The sequence below is a fragment of the Cavia porcellus genome, unplaced genomic scaffold (genome assembly GCF_034190915.1).
Source record: "Cavia porcellus strain 051 isolate PalLab524CR breed Dunkin Hartley unplaced genomic scaffold, mCavPor4.1 scaffold_2, whole genome shotgun sequence".
In the NCBI taxonomy this organism is placed as follows: Eukaryota; Metazoa; Chordata; class Mammalia; order Rodentia; family Caviidae; genus Cavia; species Cavia porcellus.
The window spans coordinates 125,632,918-125,641,557 of NW_026947485.1; the positions used below are offsets into that span (position 1 = coordinate 125,632,918).

The 8,640-nt window shown below is 37.1% G+C and overlaps 1 long non-coding RNA gene across 2 annotated transcripts; it reads left to right on the plus strand.

Moving 5' to 3' along the window:
• The first annotated feature begins 207 nt into the window (after positions 1 to 207).
• On the plus strand, positions 208 to 7,649 carry LOC106025656 (uncharacterized). Of its 2 annotated transcripts, XR_001199200.2 has the most exons (4): positions 208 to 406; positions 5,897 to 6,065; positions 6,385 to 6,478; positions 7,414 to 7,649. It is a non-coding gene; the product is annotated as an uncharacterized LOC106025656 (long non-coding RNA). The 2 variants fall into 2 exon arrangements; XR_001199201.3 differs by lacking the exon at positions 6,385 to 6,478 and having other exon boundaries at positions 214 to 406.
• The last annotated feature ends 991 nt before the right edge of the window (positions 7,650 to 8,640 follow it).

Genomic DNA, 8,640 nt, shown 5'->3' on the forward strand with positions numbered 1-8,640 from the left:
TATCCCCTTAGAGGCTTGTACTCCTAAATATGGAGAGTACAACTTCTTCAAGGAATGACAGGATGAGACCATCTTCTCTAAGAAGAAATGATGTCATGGTTGCTTAGGGAGTTAAGCTGATCTGGGTGCATACTTTGTCTATAATTAGCGTTCTGCAGGGACAAGCTAAGCACTGCTGGGGTAGGATTACCTTTGCTATTTCACGGTGTCACTACCCTTGTGAGGCTGATTATATCATTCCTTCAAATGTCCTCGGGAACAAGAGAACAGAGAGTGTTAGCATCACCAAATGGCTTGCCTATGTCACACACATCCTTTACACTTTTAAAGCTCTTTTTAAATCTCTCCACCTGACGATATTCAGGTTTCTTCTGGATGGCCAGAGTAGTCCTTTTAGGAACACCAGGTAAGTGAACTTCTGGGCCTGGAACTTTGATAAATGGGGTAAAAGCTAAATATACTCAAGTGGAACTTCAAAGTGAAGGAAGACATATCTAAAAAACCCAAAAGTCAAGGAGACCAGGATTTGAGTGGGAAATGAAATCCAAGGTTCTAAGAAAAAAAAATGTAAAACATGGATGTGTTGTTTTATTTTTTTATATAAGAGGACCACACTATCCAAGGAAGTATCTGTCTGCTTGTGTGTACAAAGCAAGATGCCCATGTCTCTTCAGTCCCCGTTCACCTAGTGAGGTTGTTTGATCATTCGCAGCCTATGTCAGGCATCTTTCATCTACAGCCTTCTAAACTCTTCCCTGACTTCTAGCAGACACATAGAACCATTCCATCCTTTGAACCAGCTCGAAATGTGTTCAAATTTCTTAGTTTAATATATTTATGTAGTTTTATCTTCTAGAGATGAAGCCAAGTGTAACATATTATTTTGCTTTATATCTCTGAAAGCTAACCAATTCATAAGTGTAAGCATACTTCAAGTAAGAAGAGCTGAGTTCAAGTATTACTTGCATTTTCCATGAGATTACATTATACATATAACAGGTCACAGATGCTTTAATGAACTCGAGTTTATGGCATACCTGACTAATTCTATGGGCATTCTAAATGATGTCTTAGCACACCTTAGATTTGGTAGGCAATTTGTGAAGAAGTGAGCTAAGAAAAAAAAAGTGTTACATGATTATTATGAATATATATATATATATATATTATATGAACCAAAAGAAAAGAGTTTTAGAAGATAAATTTACTTTTGAGGAAGATAGCAGGATAACAAAGGAAGAGAAATAGTTTTATGGAGTCATCTACTGAAGAGGAATATTAAATATAATTTAATAATTGTGATACCAATAACTATCAGAAAAGCAAGGAATGTTACTTGTATTACTCTCATGGCATCTGTGAAATATTTGGGCAATATGTGTTCAAAGTTTCTATCTTTCTGATTTTGGAGCTTTCATAGTCTCAGTGGCCTGTCATGTTCAAGAAAGAGTGCTTATTCATAAGAAGCCGAATATTCATTCTTTAGTCGCTAGTAAAAATGGGTCATAGATCATGTCATGTTTTCTGTAACCTAGTTAATAATTCCGGCATGAGGGAAGTTTCAAAGTCATGGTTTCATACAGGAACCTTTTAAAACTCATTATCTTCTGATAATTATATTAATATCAAAAGCATTAAAATCATGGAGCTCATTTTAGAAAAAAAAGTCGGTGGTGAACGTGTTCTGGGGACGTTTTCTCTTTCAACTTTCTGGGAACAAAAGAAAAGACTGTTCAGGAATCTAATGTGACACCTATTTCAGAGGCAGAAAAAACAAGTTCACAGAAGCATCACATCGTGAGTTAGCGGATTCTGAAGGGAAAAGCAGGAATAACAGAGCAACATCTCTAAATGTAACTCTGGGCACTGGTGATTGATTTGCATTTCTGCCTATGTCTGAATTCATATTCCATAAGCACAGATGGAGGTGTGATAGATTTTTTTTGAGCACATCTATTTATTCAGATACCGGATTCAGTCTCTGAGTAGGGAGATGGTAAAGGCTGCTGTGAGCAGATGGCGCATAGGCACTATGACTTCAGAAACAACATTCTTTAAAGACGAGTGGCACAGTAATAATAATAATCCTTAGCACATATATTGCACCTTTGGTCTGCCAACATTAACTAATTAATCTTTAGTAGACCCCTACGAGATAAGTAAGTGCTTATAATTATATCTATTATGCAGTCAAGTCAACTAAGAATGTGTCTGCACATGCTGTGGAAGAATTGGCCCAAGTTAAAGACCGGGTGGATCCAATTTGCATGGCTCTTTAAGATTTCTGCTCTAGTAGCAGAGACTAGTATTTCTAGACAAACTGCTGTTTGAGGCACCCAGTGGATTTGAAGCAGGATATCAACCGCAAGACATATTTCATTCAGTAGGTTTATGCCGTGGTCGTCAAAAATAGGCCTGAGAAAGTTGAGTCATTTTTCTAAATCCTCAGAGGCCATAACTGGCCAGAAGCAGGCGTGGAATTACAGAGCCCTGCCTGCTTCTCCTGTGTGAAGAAGGCAATTTAATTATACACAGCTTTTAATAATATTCTTTATATTATGGAACAACATGAGGAGTTGGTAGATGTCTGAAGCCGTCCCTTAGTATTTGCTGTGTTTGAGGGTTTTTTTCTGTCATAAGTTTGTTGAGTGTGACCTATGGCTCTGGCCAAAGAGATTAATAATCCATGCCAGAGTGCAGATCTGCTGAGCTGCTTGAACGTGACACTGAATTGATTCAATTCTGAGCTTTTGGTTGCACTGACATGGAGGAGCAATCTTGAAGATCTAAATTTTGGTGTCTTTGAAAGTGGCGTGACAAGAGAACTGAGCCTTGATTGGAAAATACAGAGGAAAAAAAATTTTTTTTAAATAGCAGTATAGATAGTCCCCCCACCAAAATTTAGGAGAGATGAAGGAGAAAGTGAAAGGGAAGTGTCTCTAAGTACATGATATTTACTGGAAAAGCAAGTGATATTTCACTGTCCAAGCCACCTTTCATTAGCAGGATGGCTCAAAGATTATTCACAAAAAAAAAGTAATTTCACAAACCACAAATAACTTTATAAACCCTAAATCCATATCTGTTCCTCGTTTTAAAAAGTTAAAAGTCCTAATAATACTTCTAGGGTAGCACTGTTGATAATTGTAATCATCAAGCCCTTGGAGTGACCATCTACTTTTCCTTTATCTTTTTAAAACCTGCTTTTGTTTCATGGAAGGGATCACAAATTCATATCTCTTAGAGAATTGGAGAGATAACGTTAAATGTGCACCAGCTGAATACATAATAACAATGGTGGTCATGCTTACAGACAAATATTGGCTGCAAGCCCTTCTATGGGCAGACAGATCGCAGGTCATATTAGATACAAACCCCACTGGCAGAGAGGAGTGTATTTCTTCCTCATCAAAGAGACTTTCTTCTACCAAATATTATATTCTTCTGCTTCCTTGGATTAATATGCTCTCTCTTTTCTTTGCTTATCAAAACATTTAACAAAAATCTACATTACATTCACGCTCACTCACAAGGTCATTCTTGATCTCCATAGTTCATAGTGATCTCTTCTTCTTGCACAGAATTCACAAATTTCACTCTTTGCACATCTCATTTCCCACTGACAGAAGGCATGTGGTGCCTGACTTTCTAATCTCCTATAAACAGTTGCATAGTTATCCTTTTAGGCCCTGTACTTGTAAAACCCACAAGCATTATAACTGAATTATCACACACACTTGGAATTGAGAAATACACTGGGTACATAAAAACTCTCAATAAATATTAGCTATTATAATTATTTTAAGATATTTTAGTACTGAATTATATTATTTCCTACCTGGTATTTCACAAAAATGACCATAAAGGTAGATGTTACACATTTATAAAAGTATGCAGCATGCCAAACAAGTTCATCTTCACAGAATACTTAGAAGCACATGGTATTTTCTTTCACGGAACAAAGATCTCGAGTTCAGTGAAACACAGATAATAAAATGTGGGCACAACTAGGAGATGAAGGAGCAGCAAGTGGGAGCTTTGGATTCCAAGGCCAATCTAAGAGGAGAATGTATCAACGGTGACTCATAGACCTCTCTAATATAGTCCCTGGAGGGATCTTCTGCTTTTCCTAGGGCACGCGACCTTTAATATTACAGCTGACATGTCTGCAAATCATTAACAGATCCCATGTCTTTAGTTGAGATTATAATTTCATTGAGAAAAGGTCTTTTAGCTGGTAGTTTTAATTGACCCTTAAATTCTTTCTATAAGTTTTAGTATCCTTTGAATGGACAATAAATATTTTTAAAATTCACTTTGCTTGAGACTTTAGTAGCAGTTTGACTGTAAGTTTGTCATGTGAACACTCAGATAATTGGCAAATATTTATTGCAATCAGATCATTCAGATGTAAGAAGGCAAAAGCGCTTGCCAATAAAATGATGAACAAAACTATTACAGCTCTGGAGTTTTCTATAAATGAGTTCCGTGTAATCAAGCTATTTTCTTAGGTTGACAATTACAAAAACTACAATGAAACACTTTGAATGATAGATGTACATGGCACAACTTGTAGAAATCATTCTATGCCTTGTGGAAATCCTCAAAATATTAATTAGTTCTGCTTCATTCACAGTAACTCAGCATAAATATGGCTCTATGCTGTTTCACCCTACACTGTGCATTCATGTTAAACTAGAATGCAAAGTAATAGCTGAAAGCACCAGGTGATGCTTCAACAAATTCAAATTATTCAGCCACTTTTTTCACTGTGCAATGAGAAATACTATGTACCAAGATAACTGAAAAATTTGCTGAGATTAACACTAAAGATGGAGGAATTCCACTAATTAATATGATGATTCTCTTAGATATTTGGACAAAATAACTACAGATTGACTTTGACAGTGAGGCACAAGATACATTTTATAGAATTCCAACTTTGATGTAGAACGTGAAAAACTTCATACAAATTGAAGAAAAGTTGAAAGATCCCTAGGGTTTGTCCTTTGTTGAAAGCAATGAATAGGTCAACTTGTTTAGTTTTATGTTTATTTCACGTATTCTTCCATCCTTTGGAAAGCAAACCACACATATTTATATGTAGGACTAATTCCTTAAGACTATCTCCTTACCTAATACGAGAAATCCATCTCTGGATGTAACAAGGGCACTGCCGCATCTCATCTCATTTGGCTATTCCAGTGGCTATGGTTGGGTGTAGAATTTCCTTGCTAGCCAGTCTTGATGTACATGTCTGTAACTGCCAGAATTCTGTAGAATGAGGTAGGATGATCTCAAGTTGGTGTCCAGTCTGGGCAACTTACAAGCAAAAACTATAAAACAGGCTGAGGATAAAGCACTGTGGAATAGCCTTGGATTCAATCCCTTGTACTGTGACAGAGGGAAAGAAAGAAAGAAAGTTGAAAGAAAGAAAGAGAGAGAGAGAAAGAAAGGAGTGGGGGTGGGAGGAAGGTAGGGAGGGGAGAAGAGAAGAGAAAAGAAGAGAAGAGAAGAGAAGAGAAGAGAAGAGAAGAGAAGAGAAGAGAAGAGAAGAGAAGAGAAGAGAAGAGAAGACAGGGGGTGAGAGGTCCAGTAAGAGAGAAAAGGTCACGCCATATCACTGTGTATTTTGACTCGACTGTCCTCCACCAAAGATCGCATAGCAGGTAGGAACAGTGAAGTTCAACCGGGCGGGGTAGTGAATGTAGTGGAAAATAAGTCAACAGCAATAGTTTTCTTGCCAGCAGTAAATGTATTCATGATGACTCCACTGCTATTCTGATGGCGATGGAAGAAGGATTGGAGAACTAATAATAATGACATGAGTAGAGAAGCAAGACTGGTTTTTCCTCAATTTAGTAAATATCTCTCATTCTCTGTCCATCAATTCTAGGAAAGCGCTCTTCAGAACATTTGTCCTCGGCTCGGTGAAGCTGTACGGATGGTGCTGCCTCAGCAGGAAACTACCTTCTTGCAGAAGAACCGCCAATTATTTGTAGTGAAACTAAAACAGAGGAATAAATATTGCATGCTGATGGATGCTTGTCAGGAAAGAAAGTGAGGTACTCTCAATGGGGCTTGTCAGACACAAAAACCTTCAGCACATCTGCATCTTCAATGGCAAAGTGGCTAGAATTCTCCAGCTGCCTCACTGGTGAACCTCAAGATTTCTCTCATAAATTTAAATTATAGATGACATAGCACTGGAATGGAAATAGATGACACCTTTAAAAATAAATCTAGTGCAACATTTGGGAAAAGGAATCACACATTTAAAAGGGAAAAAAGAAAGTTCCGATGTGCCAAAACAGAGCTTTTATTTGTTGTCCTATTTACTATTCTATGTCTAAAATTAGCATCTCTCTTACTTTTCCTCTTTAGTCCCCTGTACACGATGCACTGTAGAGGAGTCTTGGAAGTTTTGTGCAACTCAAGGAGTAAGCTGCGTTGCAACTATAACAAAAAGCTTGCCAAGGTTGGGAGCCAAACTGGCAAGGTTTTCTGTTGTGTCAGCATTTGAGTATTATTGCAATGTTATCATATCACTATAGAAAGGGGAACAGAAAACAGCAGAGACAAGTGCTCAGGAGCATCTGAGAGGAAATGTGCACCTAGCTTTGATAGAGACTCCCTCAGTATTAGCCAGCCCTCAGCTTAGTGGGAAACTGTCAATTCAACCTCCATCCAATCGTATGAAATTATACTTTTTACATGTATTCCACAAGACCTTGATTCCAGCAGTCTTCATGAATAAGACAGAACAAATGATAATAAGTGACATAAACTTGAAAACCTGAAACTTCAGGTGATAGCTTGCTTGCTCTATAAGGAAATTTCCATTGGCCAGACTAGGGAAAATTTTAGTGGGGAAGTTCGAGAAGAAAACAAAGCTGAGGACTTTGTGTCCCTTTTGTGTATGTAGCCAGGTAAAAGTCAATGAAAATTTATACTTTATAGTAGGAAACCATGATGGAATTCATGATCTGAGCAAAAATCATACTAAAATAAGATGAGTGAATTGAGAGAGAAAAACACACACACAAATGAAGATAACAGCTAAAAGCAAAGTGAGTTAAATCAAAGCCATATCCAAATCAATAACCCATGACTATTTATTGAAGTGGGGATAATCAACATTTTGAATAACCCATGAAAGATTTTATTTTAATTTGGAAAGTTAGGCTGAACTATATTAGAAATATTTTTTAATGACATGATTTAAAAAAGCAGAGGAGAAAGGGCACTAGGAAAAGTGAACTCTTCCTTATAGGATACTTCCCACTGCTCTGATGGATTCAGTTCTCAGGTCCACCATGGAAATATGAGTAGACAGCTCAATGGATGTGCATACTGAAGTGGTGAGTTCAAGACTTTTACCTAGGCTCATTATTTGCCTCACTTATTTCCCAGCTCCCTGAAATTGAAGAGTCAAACACATTCTCACCCAGTGATCAGCTGTGGTTTCTAAGTGACACTCTGCATGTGGAGCTCAGAGAAACCTAACACCTACAGGGATGTGTTGAAGAAACCAGATAGCAAGGCCGCCAAGCGACTCCATCTCTGTTTCCATTCCCTGGGGTTTATCAACTTTGTTAATGGGGCATATGTGCTGAGAATTATATAACATTAAACATGGGGAACATTTCCTGGGGAAAAAAACATTCCATTCTTTCTCAACACATGGTAAGTATAGTGTCCAGGTAAAACACCACCCTCTAGTGTGCATCTCTAGATAGTACTGTCATGACTCTTCTGATGACAATGATTTGATAGCAGAGAATATTATGCCAAGAATTAAGATGCAGGTCATTTTTTTCTAATATGCATAACAAAGCTCATGCAAAAAAGAAGTGCATAATGAGCGATCCATTTCTCTGGCATAGGTAAAATACCTGTTGATTATTCTTAAAAATGAAACAAACTTTGCCCAAGTTTAAAGAATCCAAAACTGTCTTGAAAATGATGAATTTTACCTTTATGAATGGAGTTCAAGGTACGTGAGACACATTGTTCTATGAGAAGACAATGATCATTATCACTTGAGGCATGAAATGCAAAAAAGTGTTCCAGGAGGGCAGCATCCTAGGAGAAGAATCTATTATGGCTGTGCTTTAAAGAAATAGCATAAATTACTGGGATCAAGGTGGCATTCAAATGTGAAATATATTACACTAACAATGCACCAACAGAAACACAAAATTGTTTTGGAGAAATCCTCAAATTATCAAGTGTAAATATTCATCCAAAAAAGAACCATAACTGGTCATAGTCTAGGTAGAAGCTTGGCTTTAGTTACATTGTCTGATTTCATGTAAATCAAAGGACTAATGATTTGATAGTAGAGAATAGCAGTCCTTATGAATCCGATAGCAATAAAGAATAACAGGATACACTTGTGCCTTGTTATATAAGGAAATTTCCACTGCAGTGCTTAAAAGCTGTCTATTCCTTGGCAAGAAGACTGTTGGAAAGTGTTGTGAAGTTTTTTGACATTGTGCTTTTTTTTCTTTGTAGGGAGCTAAGTTAACTCATTGGTTGAAAATAACTCTGTAACTTCTTTCCACACTGATTAATATCTCAAGAAATGCTCTTAAATTAAAAAATTATATTCTGCCTAAACAATTTAATGTGGAATTG